The sequence below is a fragment of the Eucyclogobius newberryi genome, unplaced genomic scaffold, assembly GCF_026437365.1.
Source record: "Eucyclogobius newberryi isolate DKJ021-1_F unplaced genomic scaffold, fEucNew1.0.hap1 SCAF_6, whole genome shotgun sequence".
NCBI lineage: Eukaryota > Metazoa > Chordata > Actinopteri > Gobiiformes > Gobiidae > Eucyclogobius > Eucyclogobius newberryi.
The window spans coordinates 9,043,324-9,057,562 of record NW_027316278.1 but is presented as its reverse complement, the minus strand read 5'-3'; the positions used below and the strand labels follow the sequence as shown (position 1 = coordinate 9,057,562).

The 14,239-nt window shown below is 40.9% G+C and overlaps 1 protein-coding gene across 1 annotated transcript in view; it reads left to right on the top strand.

Annotated features, from left to right (window-relative positions):
* LOC140346869 (whirlin-like) overlaps positions 1-14,239 on the top strand; it is a 165,072-nt gene that overhangs the window by 123,945 nt on the left and 26,888 nt on the right. The gene's annotated exons all lie outside the window — the stretch shown is intronic.

The window sequence follows — 14,239 nt, the reverse complement described above, 5'->3', positions numbered from 1 at the left end:
TTTATTTATTTTATTCAATCTGGGTATATTCAGCCCCCAGATCAAATTAAAATAAATAATAAAATAAATAATAAATATATAATTAAAAATATATATATCCCCGTCCCCCCCAGATCAAATTAAAATAAATAAATAAATAAAAAGCCGTACATCTTTGCATTGATTCAGTTTGTAAAAATCCTAAAACGTTTGCAGTCTTTTATTCAGTCAGAAGTGGCTCAGTCGACTCCACTCTCCCGCCTCACCACGTTTCTCTCAGTTGCAGGTTGAAACTCAAAAATTCCACTCGCATTAATATATAAAACTCCATATTTATTCTGCTGTCCATCATGCACATGCCCCATTTCAAACCAGAACCTCCACCGCACGGGCCACACTCCCATCGCGCCGTGCTTGATGCAGATGCAGCAGTCCTCCATCCTTCACGCCGACACATTTTGACGGATCGGCGGAGAAGAGCCTGTCGTTAGCTTAACTCCCAGAGAAGTGCTGAGGCTGTGCTAATAAAGCGAGTGTGTGATGTCGTGCGTCTGCTGCGCTCTGATACCGCGCCCGCCTGTAAATCGCATCGGGGCACACACTCCTGCATCCTAACTGAGACGGGCTTGGAATAATCACTGCCGCTCAACTACATTGTCTCAAGTTTTCGAGCTGTGAGTGAGCGTGGACGAACTCCGGAGCAGGTTTTACTTATAATGACGCGTCGGTCTTAAGCCTGGGTAAATGATGAGGGTCGAGTAAGGTCAGGCGTCTGATTTAAGACGTAGTGTGGGGGAGGACTCGCATTTACTAGAGTCGCATGTTTATAGAACCTTTCGTCCCAGAGTAGTTTTCAGACGCGATACTTTCAGTCCTTCTTGAGTGATATTTGGTGCACTTAGTTTGGGTTCCTCTTCCCACTGTGAATGCAAATGACTAAAACGTTGTGTTGATGTGACGTTCTTGCACCGGTCTTTGTTGTCTATCGTTAAAAAAGAAAAACAGATTTGTCCCGCTACATTAGCTTTGAATTATGAGTCAGATGTTATGTCCAGACGCACTCTAACAATCACTGGTATTTTCCTTAATATGCTAAATGTGATGGCTTTTTAAAAATGTTATTTCCGAGCATTTAGTCGCACTGCAGGGACTAAATGCTCGATCCGTGGCCAGAAAATCGAGTTGACTTTAGACTTTGGCATGGATGAAAGTGAGAGGGAAAGAGAGGAGCAGAAGGAGGCCGAGGTGCAAGAGGAGGTGCAGGTGCTCGTGTGCGCAGCGTAAACGGCTGTATTTGAGCTTGAAGTGTGACATCATAGATACTTTATAGGACAAACGATAGGCTCTTCCTGGTAAATGAAATGGATAATATCTGTGCTCAAGGTTAAGTAGAGAATCCAAATTTGTTTGTCATCTCCAACAGATTTTTACCACTTGGTTAAAGTAATTCATTGCTGTGGTGTGAGGATGACTATAAATCAAGTTATTTTACAGTACATGACAATAAACATATTCAAAATGTTAAAAATGTTGCCTTCCATTTGATTTTTTTCCCGATGTTGTCGAATTGTCCTTAATCCAAAATAACTTCCCCTGTCGTGCTTGAATTCATGAGGAATCAGCGACGCCTCTTGCCTCCTTCACACAAAAAGGCAAAATGGAAATGAACTGAAACTTTTCCAAACATTTGACAAACAAAAAGGAAAAGCTCTTGGTTGGAAGCGCGGAGTGTTTTGAGGGAAGAGCGTCACGCCTTTTGTATTTGCATGAAGCGGTCGAGTGAGTGCGGGTCATCTGAAGACTGTTGAAAATCCATTTTAACAGGGAACAAACGCCCGTGGGTCTTTGAGGCACGTTTTCCCCCTTTTCGACAACCCCGTCTTCTCCCACAGAAACAAACACCACGCGCATTATTTTTATTCTACCCAGATTTGTGCAAAAATACTCTTTCACCCTTTGAAGCTACGATAGGCAGATCCGCGGCGCTGAATCCGCCTTGATCAGGAAGTTGCCACGAGCGCCGCTAATCGTGCCCCTCCTTCCCGTTGTGTGACGCCGATCTCGACTGCAAATGACTTGTGGACACGCTAAAAAGCTAGAAATGGTTCACTGCAGACGTGATGTTGGATGGTGAAGATGTACGCGAAGATTCAGTCCAGGTAGACGACTGACAGAAGGTTTTTACCGATGTATCAGAACCAGATCGAGAACTGCAGTATCCTGGACATACAAGGGCGTGAAAATACATACCTCATGTGGTCGTAGAGGAGCGCAGTACATCCGGAGCCTCTTGACACGTGTTTACGAGTATAACGAGACTGGGTTGGCGTTTCAGTTTTAGCGCGGGTCATAATGAAGGAGAAAAGTCAAAATGAAAGATTATGTAATATGACACCAACTGTATCGCTTAAGGACGTGATGTAAGTTCAGTTGCGGCGCTGCACTTGTATCGCATTAGACTCGAGCTCTCTGCACGGAGCCCCCCCGCTTGGGTCAGGGAAATAAAAAATAATATATTAAATGTTTGCAAGCTTGCTCAAGGGTAATCAGCTCTGCAAGTGTATTTAACATCTGTTTCTGATGCTTTATTACATGTGTTTTTGGGTCTGAAATCAATAGCGTTATGAACAGGAGTCACCACAGCGCGCTACGTCGACTCTTAAAAGTCACATATTAGACAAAATAAGCCTTTTTTGGAGCTTTTAACCCTGTTCAAACATTGTTCCTTCATCAAAAAGATCCCTGGCATTGTACTAAGCTTCACAATTGTTCTGTAGCTCCTCGATAGCTGACGTTTTGTCGATCTGTGACACGGCTCTGAGAAAATTCTGCTGTTTTTTAAGTCTATAAATCATTGTCAGACTGTGAGTTTCTCTTGTGTGATCACAATTAGTACAACTGCGTGCTGGGATCAGCATAAGAGGCCAGCTGTAAATGCGTCGAAAGTCTGCCAGGTTGTCAGGTGGGGAAACGGCAGGGATCCAAATGTAATTGTCTTTTCTTTTTTTTTCTAAAACATAAAATGCCCAACTAAAGGTTAATAAAAATACAAATAATGCATAATATTTGTCCTTTAATTTCAGATTTTTCTCTTGACTTTCCGAACTTCGAAGTGGGCGTTACCGTTGCTAACAGAACAGCCTGGTCACACCTCCCTCCATACCTTCCACTTTACATACATACAACAGATATAAATACACCAAATAAAGTAAAAAATGTGAAAATCGTAAAAACCTGTCACTTTAAAGGTCCACTGTGTCACTTTTCTGGTGGGCGGGGTGTGCCACGTGCTATGGAAATGTCATTGCCGTGCCCTGAACATCCAAATGAACTTAAAACAAGCTTGTTCAAGAGATTAAAGGTATAAATCTCCATGGAGACGAGTAGGTCATGCACCGAGTTACTAATCAGATGCATGACAGAAAAGCCCACTGACAGTGAGAATACCTTCTTTTCTTTTTTTTGTTCTTGTCATGGAATAAATGCAAGATAGATACGTTTAATGTCAACGTGATGAGCGTTCCAGGCAAAGCAATAAAACGTTAATAAATCTGAATTAAATGTCAACAAATGTCTCTGTATGATCCATCAAATCTTGTAAAGTTAGAAATGAACCTTTGAATTTACAATATCTCATACAAATCCATTGATGGGGTGGATTCAATTAAAGAATAAAACATCTTTAGGTGCAGATCAGACTGATTTGTTGCTTTGTTCTCTACTAAAACTTATAATACAAACGTGTCTTGCCTGTTTTTCTCTCGCTCTTCACACATCAAGTGTATTCCCAACTCGTTTGTCAGTAAATATTGATGCAGATGGTTCCTGACATGTGCCAATCGTTTTTTTATTTTTACACTTGGCAGGGGGCACCTGGCAGGGGGCATCGCACACACGGGCCCAGTGAACCTCCTCAAGGTGATCTCCAGTGCTACAGTAGATGCTGAGCCATGAGGAAAAGAAAAATGCACCTACTCATTTATTTTAATGGGCCAGCAGCGGCGGCGACTGCACCGTGACTGACAACGACGGGCCCGGCACCTGTCAGTCAAGCTAACGAACCCTCCCGGAGATTTATTTACGAGCCGACGCAATATACGCTAATGAATCAAAGCTGCAAGGTGAAAGGGTGAGGCTGCGGGCGAAAGCGCTGACCTCGCACGTTTCGTCCTGTGGTAAACACGTATGAGGCTGCCGAGAAGTTCGTTCGGGGCGGCCGCGGCTCCTTTGGTAGAACGTGTGCTCGTTATTAACCGAGTGATTGGTGTGGTTCCTGCTGCCTTTTGTGCGTATGTCTGTGTGCACGGGGCAAGACAAAAGCGACACTAAAACCACAAAGTACGACGGAAAGAGCCTGACGAAACACACACACACACACACACACACACACACACGGAGAAGATGGAGAAGGTGGAGAAGGTGGAGAAGATGGAGAAAATAGATAAGATAGAGAAGGTGGAGAAGGTAGAGAAGATGGAGAAGATGGAGAAAATAGATAAGATAGAGAAGGTGGAGAAGGTAGAGAAGGTGGAGAAGATGGAGCAGACGGAGAAGATGGAGAAGGTAGAAGGTAGAGAAGGTAGAGAAGATGGAGAAGACGGAGAAATAGATCAAATGGAGAAGATAGAGAAGATAGAGAAGGAAGAGAAGATGGAGAAGATGGAGAAGATAGATCAAATGGAGAAGATAGAGAAGGAAGAGAAGATGGAGAAGATGGAGAAGATGGAGAAGATAGGCTCTGGTCCGGGTCAGTAATTTGATTGGCTTTTCCCAACTTTCCTCGAGTGATGTGAGATCCCTTTGCTCGGCACCGATTCATTTTGAACAGACGTTGACAATACTTTGCAAGCTGTTCTTTTCCTTCACAGAGAGATCACCAAACCAGGAAACAAAAGAGAAAGTGAAGAGAGTCTCAATAAAGGAGCAGGAGCAAACTCTCTTTAGGTCCGGGGTTTGGGCAGAAGATAAGCTCTTTGCAATGATGTCCCTGTTAACATCAAGCATAGTTCACAGATATGTACACTGCTTGACCATCTGCACCACCTGAGCATGAAAGTCTACAGTTTGGTTTTTGAGACATTTAGGTCTTGAAGTGACAGCACAATTGTGTCGTGTGAAACTTTGACCAGCGTGTGTTGCTGTTTGGGCTCCTGCAACTGTCCCGTGTATAAGATAAAGAGGAGGGGCCATAACACACATCCCTGCGGGCTTCCCCTGCCGGACACTAGAGCATCCACACACATCACGTCAGTCAGAAAGTATAAGAGGAGTTTCAACAGCTGATCAGGCGAGTTCAAATCAGAGGCAAGACTTTCAATTAAAAACATTTGGTTGGCGATTTGAGAAAAGCAGAGGAAATATCTACAAATAAAAGTCGATTTTGGACAGCCAAGGCGCGGAAGGAAATTGTCAAGAATAAGAATGTTTGCGCCTCCAGCCTTTGCCGCTCTGATAGGCCTCTGCTCAGCCGTGTAGGACACAACCATATCTTACAAGAGCTTTTCAAACGATACGCAGAGGAAGGACGATCGGTCTAAAGTCGTTCTCGGCCGTGTGGACTTGGCAATGGGAACGACTGTAGTATTTGTACTTCGTTACTTGCCACCAGATTGACTTAAAACCTTCGAAATAAAACATTGAAGCTTGAAATTGAGTGGGAAGAAGTCAAACTTATTTCAACCCACCCCAGTGCCAGAAAAGCTGCTTCCTGTGCACATCACGCATCCTCACTTACAACCACACACTGTACTTTTGTTATTCCTTTTCTTATTTAAATACCAGGAATAATAATAATCAGAGTCAGAAAATACCACAAGCGTAACTTCACAGCATGTGGTCTATTTTGAAATACCACAATCTGCAAATTATGTATTATTTTGTCCTTCCAATTACATTCACTTCAAAAGTAATGACAGTTTTGCGTCTTTAAATTACTCTTAATCGACACGTACTTTTTCCCAAATACTTTTAACTTAAACCACTACTTAATCCATCTTGAAATAATGATAATCCACACACTTTTGTACAAATACAGTCTGTATGTCAACAGTTTAAATCCAAACGTGGATGTTTAAACTGGTCCGTGGTTAAAGTGGTGACATACAACACAGGACTTTAACCTTTAAGACGAATGTGGCGCGTTTGCGGAGTCGATCCCGGCGGAAAACACCCAGCGCTATTTTGAGTAAGTCAATTTGTACTTCTCCTGTTTCAGCCGATTGGATCGCAAATGAAAAGTGTTCATTACAATCAGGAAAAAAAGGCAAGAGCTGAAAGCGCGACAGAGAGAGCGAGAGCTGATGGAAGCAACAGAACCAGATTGAGATGGTTTGGACTCGGACAGAACCGCGATCCAGTTGGAAAGAGGGACGCTACGGTTAGAGCTGCCAGACAGGAAACCTATAGAGGCAGAAAGATGAATGGGCGTAGTTTAGATGAGTTACAGGGAACACTTAAAGACCCGTGCTTTCTCATCAAAGACAGTTAACCCCGACGACCCGCATGGAAACGCGTCTGTGAAACTATCAGTCAAACGGCTGATTTAAAGGATACGGTTTGAGTCAGAGACAATTCAGGCAAAGTAATAGACACGCGATTGGACAACGACGGTTAAGTGTTGTTCTCCCAGCAAATAAAACAACCGCTAACATCGAAATCCACTCATTTTTGAATAAAAGTGACACAGCGAGTAAAACAGCCGCACATTAACCAGAGGGTCGTTATGCGGGTGCTTGGGGGGGAATAAAGCCAATCTGAAGTTACAGTAAATGAGTTAAATCTTGTAGCGTTACCGTTTCTCTGTTACTGTCTGTGCTTCTGAAATGGACCCGAGCTCCAGGCTAAAGCAGGGCTAATGAGAATTTAATACGGAGCAACGATGTCCAAGTATGTAATACTTGTTTGACCTTGATCATTGGTGAAATGGATTATTAATCACTGCCACTTTGTACGGATGAGGTTTGAATAGATTCTTTTAAAAGTGTATGTCACCAGGATGTTTAAAGTTCACAAATGGAAGCTTCTGGAGACAAAATAAAGAATACAACTATTATACACTTCCCATAATTGACTAACATGGTTTCAATTCTTGGCAAATCATAAGTAATTTGAATTTCCATAACTTCACAACAAGTTTAATCTGTGGAATAATGTGTAGATAACATGAAAAACTATTGTAAGATCAGTACCTCTGTAAGGATAAAAAAATCTGGATTTTTCCTTCGTAAAAATAATTGAGAATCGTATTGTCCAATCAAATTACAAATAACAAATAACAAATAAGGTCAAATTACAAAATGCAATTGTAAATGTGTTTAAACCAGGCTCTGACATCGCTCACATGTGTCTGAGCGGTTTCCATTTGTTAAAACCCCCTTCATTTGGAATATTGTGTGGATTTTCTATGGTTAAACCTACTTTCTCCTTTGAAACTGCATATGTTACATTTGCCTCCATTTGGAAAGTGCAATGCTTTTACTTATAAAACTTTAAAGCGTCTATGAACTCTAGAGTAGATCGAGGTGGAATCATTGTCATTGAAAACAGAGATATAAAAAAGGCTAAATTTGGTCATTGTTTTTTATTTGTCCTGGCACTTCTTTGTTTTTGCAAATGCACTGTTCAGTTCTCTCACTCGCATTGATGCAAAGTCAACGCTAATGAGCTTTTAATGTCGTTAATGTGTTTCCTCGTCATTAATTTCCTCAGAGTTGTATTTGGATTGATTCCTCCTCCTGTTTGAGTTAATCCCGCTTCGTTTTGAGTGCTCAGTGTGCTCAGACAATTCCTGTTTCCACCTACCCCCTATCCCCGCCCACATCCCTGTACTTTTGCTGTGATAATTATAAAAAAAATTAAGACCGAAGCGTGATACATGTCGAGTTGAAAAATGTCCCGTAGCCGCTTTTCAGAAATATAAACGTGTCAATGACAATCTGCTGCTCGTAACTATGAGGGGGCGGGGCTTATCAGATCTCCAGGAAGTCAATGCACCTGTTTCTATTACTAAACGATTACTTTACGATCAATACTGCGGTTTACAATGAGCGTAATGTAAAATAATGATCAACTTGTGTTATAGTACCTGAAAAAAGCACAATATGTCTCCTTTAAGAGCAGTTTAAATGGATATTTGACACGTTTTAGATGAAATAACACCACAAACACGACACAGAAACGCCTCACGTGAAATTGAATGTGGTACTTTAGCCACTCTGCCACTGCGCCGCGTTGCCGTCGAGCACAGAGTAACCCACGCCCTCCTACTCAGCTCGTTGTTGAATCCACTTCATTAAGCCTTAAACTCTACAATACTCAAAACGGCTGACTGCAGCGCGTCGAGGGCAACGCTCGAAGACACCAAGGGCAGACGCTACACACCTTCACCTACAGCCGACACGTTTGCCTCGTAAAGCCGGAGCGCATTAGGAAAATTACATGTCGAGGAAAAGCCGTTTTACACAGTCTGGTACGAATAAAATGAAAAGAAAGAAATGTCCTTCGGCGAGAAACGCTTCTCTGGATTAAAAATAGAAGAGGTGACGTGTGTGTCATCAAAGGTTTTCCATGAGAAGGTGAAAAGGTGGTTCTCAGCAGCTGTAGCAGAAGTCCGTTTTTCTTATATTAGGGCCGGCTTATTCAGCTCAGATCGAGAAATTCATCGTCTTGTATTGGAAGAGTTGAATTTTCACCTGCTCAGATTCACACAAACCCATAGGACAGAGCATAATGTGATTTGATGGCCACTTATTTGAGGACAGAATTGATTATAGCCAATAAAAAGTATTTAAAGTAACATAACATAACAACACAAACAATATTGTGTTTCATTCTTAAACTGATTCAAGAAAAGCAACAGTAAAGACGATGTATTTCTAATTCTTTGGTTGGTAAAATGCTCAGAATGATAAAGGACACAGGGCAAAAGCTTTAGTCCTTGTTCCGTCATTGAAAACAGACCTGGAATTGTATTTTGCTTCATTGTTTGATGATGGTCTTGTTCCAGTTTGTCCTCGCAGAGTGAGATGAGGGATCATTCCTCTGAACGTTGGATAATCTGCCTCTCTATTGACCAATATTGACCAGTAACTCTTTCTTTGTTTGATTTTCCATCGTTCTGCTGGTGAAATCAACACTTTTCCGCAGCCCTGCAAGGCAACCGCTTTTGTGATTTTGGGCTTTACAAAAACAAATTGAATTGATTTAATCCGAGCTTCAGAAAACAGCGCAGCATTGTGGTTTGGACAGAAGTCAAAAGGACCAACCTGAATAAACATGGCGACTATTTTAGCAGATTTAAGGACTCTTTCTTTTCAAAAACGTGCACATAGAAGCACTTTGTGTATTTGAGGACGAGGAAGAAGTCTGCGCTTTTCTCAGACTGGATTTAAGAACAGTTTGACTTCTTTCCTTCGACCGATGACATTCTAATATTTGCCACACCTTTTCCTGAGTCTGTCCAGATTGACATTGTGTAGAGCTCAATTCAGAGTGACACACATCAATCTGCCACAGCCAGGTTGGATCTGAAGGTCTTCTGCTCTGTTTTAAAGTCCATAAAAACTCACTACGAGCATTTCTACCTCAAATCACATTAAATACAACTGCATGCATGCGTTGTCAGAGCAAGCTAGCTTTTGTTTATTTCCCCTTGGCAAGTCTAGATGCGGGAACGCCTGACTGATAGAAAGTGGTGTATTCTTTCATTACAGACATTATTCAAATGTTCTAAAGCAGAGATACTCCAGAGCAGGTTTAAAGGACAATAACACTACTACACAATAAGAGTCCTTTAAAAGAAGACATAAGCGGAGACACGAAAGAATCGATTATTTGGAGGAACTAAATGGATGGCGCACCAAATGAAGTCACACAAGTATTGATGTATTGAGCTTGTTGATTTCGGATCGTCGTAGGATGTGATTTGACGTGTTGTGGTTGTTGCTCGTTTGTGAGGGACACGGTTAAAGAGGGTTTATTTATGCTCTGGAGACTCATTATGTCCAGAGCTGAGATTCTGGAGCTGTAGCATCTGCTCGAGTATAAAACCAGACAGCTGCTGCCAAAATTAAAACCCGCCCTCTCCCTGTGATGCTGCCACACGATTGGTCAACACAGCTAGAGGTGTGGACCAAAACCAGCCTCAAGAAAAGTCATGATGAACATTTGTACGATTTTCTAATTTAGATTTTACTTTGGTGAGTATAATACATTTTTTTTTTTGTGTGTGTTTTTTATTGTTTTATTCTGTGTTTTTGTGAAGCACTTTGTGACTTCTGTCTGAGCTATACAATTAAAATGTACTTACTTACCTGTTGTAGATGTGAATCATAGTTTCAGAAGTCCAATTAAAAAAAATAAAATAAACATGCATTTAACATTATATAGCTGTTCATATACAGGTCTAATAAATATGTGAAAAAGTTCCGAAATTGTAATTTGCATAATTTCACCTTTGAGAAATAACAATAGAGTTTCTAATCTAACGAGCACAAAATAAGTCTTGGTTTAGAACCGTCTCTGATGAGCCGTGACGTTATTTGCACAGATGCGGTGGTTCATTTTGCGCTCGTTCTAGTCTGTAGTCTGAATACTCCTCATATCCACAAATTAGAAAAGCAGCTCATTGATCGGAGCAGCAGATGTTTGCCTAATGAACGCGCCATTCAATAAACAGAACTGAGCAAAACAAGGAAGTCAAAGTCAATTCGCTCTAGTTAAATAAAACATTAAAACACCATTAAGCTCAACATGTAGCGTTATACATTGGTGATGACGTTGGGGAGCTGCTTTCATGCCCTTACAATTGGATACGACTTTTGAAAATGGATAAATCTCAATGGAATGAACTATGTATACATCATTATCCATTCCTGCTTGTCTTCACGGAGAGGTCCTTCGCCTGGATGTTTGCACAATATGGAATTAACCTGATCTATCCTGCATTTGTTCAATTAACGCTGTTTTTATCGCAAAAAAATTATAAAATGCACTCTTTTTAGACAAATAGACCTTTGCAGGAGTTGAAAGTTTAGAACAATTGCACACACAGCCTGGTACTATAAACATTGTATCATTCATTTTAATGAGGCGGCAAAGTAATAACGTGATTTTTGACGTTTGTAGACAGCGCAGACAAATGGAGGTTTATATGTTTGATACATTTTGCTGGCCTCATAGTATATTTGCTTGAAGAATAATTCGTTTTTTGTCTCTCTCTCATCTCTAGACCCTGCTCCATTTTGTGTTAATGTCAATCAGAAAGACTTCTACAGCCAAAAACACATTTTAGTGAACATTTGTTTTCCCCATTTTCACAAAAACCTTGAAAAATGACTTGGGAACTAATGCTATGATGCTACAGTTGCTGCAGTGACAGTATTTCAGAATCAGAATCACTTTCATTCATCCCTCAGTGGAAAGTCTTCTTTTCGTTACGACATGCAGCCAACCAGCAGAATGAATGGAGAAACTACAATGAATGATCAGTATCACTCTAAGAATAAAATGCTATAAATCTGAATTTATTTACCGTATTTTCCGGAGTATAAGTCGCACTGGAGTATAAGTCGCACCAGCCAAAAAATGCATAATAGAGAGGAAAAAAACATATAAGTCGCACTGGAGTATGAAATGCGGTTGCAAGTGTGAAAATAACAAATACTAATACATATAAGTCGCTCCGGAGTATAAGTATAAATATAAGTATAAGTTGCACCCCGGCCAAAACTATGAAAAAAGGTGCAACTTATAGTCCGGAAAATACGGTATATTAGAACTTAACTTCCCCTTGTACCCTCACAACATATTTACACATTCTGTACTTGTATGCTTTATTATACAGGACTGTGAATCGGGAAATACAGAGGAAGGACATATTATTTTTATTGCTGATTTAATTCCACACAACACATGTTCTTCACACAGTTCTTCAGGTTCTTCGTCCTTCCCCACGCCGAGGAACAGGTCACACATTCTTTTAATCTTTCCAAGGCTTAGAATGACGTCAACAATGACCCTGCACCATCTGTGTACTTTGTCTGCTGCTGTTCTTTTGTACTATGCAAATTTCAACCTTAAGTAAAAGAACGGGATTATGCCAATGTTTGGAACTCTATTGTGCCTCTGATGCACCCCAATCAGACCTCTATCACCTTTTACTGCGATTCAAATGAACTACTTGTGATTGGTAATGGCTTTTCTAAGAGCAAAACATCCAATTTAGTACAATTATAACAAAAGAGATGCGTGAAAACGTAAAATCACAGAAGAGCAAAGAGAGCTTACTCCTTAAAGGTTGGACGGTTGATTCTCGTTATAAAAGATTGATTGTGTGGCGGCGGGACGGTGGTTGACGAGGCAGAACGTGTCCAAAAACGCCCGCTTCTTCATTAATTTGCATCGTTGCAGCTCAAAACGTGACTGGAAAGAGCTTTGAGAAATGATAAATGCAATGTAGTGGTCACGAGCAGCAAAGGAAAGTGTCATGAATGTTATAGTGACTTATAAACTATATACTTAAGCACATCTTCTTGACAAACGCTGTATCAGGAGCTAAATGACATGTTAATGGGGTTACATGCAAGATTTTAAGGGCATTATTAAGTATCCATATTCAGTTTTAAATTGTTGATCGCAGTGGTAATGGTGCTAATCGGTGGCGTTCAGCTTCTAGCTCAGAGGGTGGGCAAGTGTGCGATACTTACTCTGTGGGGGATTTTCTGTTTTGGAAATAAGAAGGCCAAAAGAGTCATTCAGAAATGTTTAATCTTCTTTTTAGTTGTTTTGGGACCGGCTCCGTGAACGCGTCACATTAATCGCGTGGTTGATAAGTCCTTTGAACTGACAACAATTGCACAATCACACAATGTTTAGGCTGACAAAGAAGACACTGAACTTAAAGTCTGTTTTTGTTTCATGTGCATGGGCCGAGTAATGAACATAAACCAGGTCAACAGCTCAGTTTTAACTCTATTTCTCATCATTCTGAAACTCTTCTGACGTTCTGAAAAGGCAAACAAACAGATAACTTTGGCTAAGTTTTTCCCATCCATTTAGAGACTTATTGACCTGCCACTGTGGCGCTGCACACTTCATAAAATGTCCAATTGTTAATAATAGTAAATAATATTCTTATCAAATAGTTGTATAATACGTGCTTTACATTTAAATATTTTCGGCAGGACTGGGTATTCAAATAATAAAACAATCCAATCAAATAAAGACCATTTTATTTGTTTCCCGAAAAACTCAAGTCTCATCCCGCGTACAACCACGGTGCTCGTACCACCGTTTGGGAACCACTGCCCTACACAATAATTCTAGTAAAGATATTGGCCACCTGTATTTGTCCCAAACGATGTCGGAACTCTTTAGAAAAATGTCAGTTTGTCATGTCATGTTCCCTAAAGCTAAGGTTCAAGAAAAGGTTTAAGAACATTTAAAATACATAAGTGGCAGAAGATATCGCTTAAGAATAGTTAATCCGTTAAATGTTGCCAGGGAAGGACCCTTCGGCCCACTGCCCTCTAAAGCACTATAAACTCTCTCACTTTACAATGAGATAGTTTGAATCAATGGGGAACGAGGCGCTGAGGGAACAGTTTGTGCTGCTGCAGCTTGTGAAGATAACACGAAAAGAGCCCTAAAGACCCGAGAGACCGACTGTGCAGAGTCTGATAACTGTGCAAGAGAGGACAAAGGAGCCTCGCAAATGTGAACAACTTTACATCACAGACCTCTGCCAGTCCATGGAAGGCTTTTGCTCTTCAAACACTCCCCAGCCCAGTATGTTTTAGATTTTACGTTGGTGATTTTTGGATGTTATATTTCCCCTAGAAATGCTCTTTGTCAAATCACAACTGTCAGTGTCTATCTAAGTACGAGGTTGTAAAAGCGGGAGGTGGTCAAATAGATTCAGTCCCATAAATAATGTTCTGCTTTCTCCTTTCCGGATTGAACACTGACTCAGCCTTGACATATTGACTCGTTGTGACTTATTGTAATCCTATAACTATTACAGGATCCAAGGGTTGAATTTGGCCTGAACAGTTTGGCAAATAAGTACCGAATGTAAAAACCTGTCGGGAGCTGGCTCTAGTGACCAGTCCATTAGAACTGCAGTGAAAAAAATCCTCTTAAGTCCAGAAAGCATTTTCCCCATAGAGCACAATGTAAAAAGAGCTTTCAAATCTTCATCTTCGTCTCACTCTGCTTCACGCTGCTCTCCTCTTGCAGCCCTCGCTCTGATTGGTCACTTAAC